Source organism: Apteryx rowi, unplaced genomic scaffold, assembly GCF_003343035.1.
Source record: "Apteryx rowi isolate R43461 unplaced genomic scaffold, aptRow1 scaffold_6, whole genome shotgun sequence".
Lineage (NCBI taxonomy): Eukaryota > Metazoa > Chordata > Aves > Apterygiformes > Apterygidae > Apteryx > Apteryx rowi.
In genome coordinates this window covers 1089662-1090144 of record NW_020450871.1, presented here as the reverse complement: position 1 = coordinate 1090144, position 483 = coordinate 1089662, and the positions used below count along the sequence as shown (strand labels likewise).

At 69.4% G+C, this 483-nt stretch overlaps 1 protein-coding gene across 4 annotated transcripts in view; it reads left to right on the top strand.

Annotated features, from left to right (window-relative positions):
* The first annotated feature begins 342 nt into the window (after positions 1-342).
* Positions 343-483, top strand: part of EPN2 (epsin 2) — a 47333-nt gene continuing 47192 nt past the window's right edge. For 3 of the 4 annotated variants that reach the window (XM_026083066.1, XM_026083067.1, XM_026083065.1), the window contains exon 1: positions 346-436. The gene's annotated coding sequence lies outside the window, so the exon portion shown is untranslated. Of the gene's footprint in view, positions 437-483 lie in introns of all 4 variants that reach the window. The other variant, XM_026083068.1, reaches the window with a different exon arrangement.

Sequence of the window (483 nt, the reverse complement as noted above, 5' to 3'; positions counted from 1 at the left end):
ATCCCAAAGCTGCCCTCTGCGTTGTTTGCCTCTCAATACACCCACGAGTGGTCCCAGCACAGGGCTGGCTGACGGTGGGCAGCACGGAGGGCAGCCCAGAGGCAAATCCCCCCCGGCTCGGCCCTTCCCAAGGATGAGGCGGGTGCCGGGAGCTTGGGAAGCGCGGGGGTCCCCACGGGTACATCCTTGGTGGAAAGGCAGGTACCAGCGACGGGGAAGCCCGACGCGTTTCGTGACGCGGGGCCGCGGTGCCGAAAGGAAATATCTGCCCTTATAAATAGGAACTCGCGCGAAGGAGCGGTGGGCGGATTGCAGTCAGCGGCGGGCCTTGCCCCGGATGAGGCCGGGAAGACGAGAGGGCCGGGGGGGGACGAGGCCCTGAGGTAAAATCGGCGGCGTTTCGGGGTGATCCCCCCCGCCGGGGCGGCGCGAGGAGGTGAGCGGGGAGCAGCGGGCCGGGGCAGGCTGGGCCGGGCCGGGCTG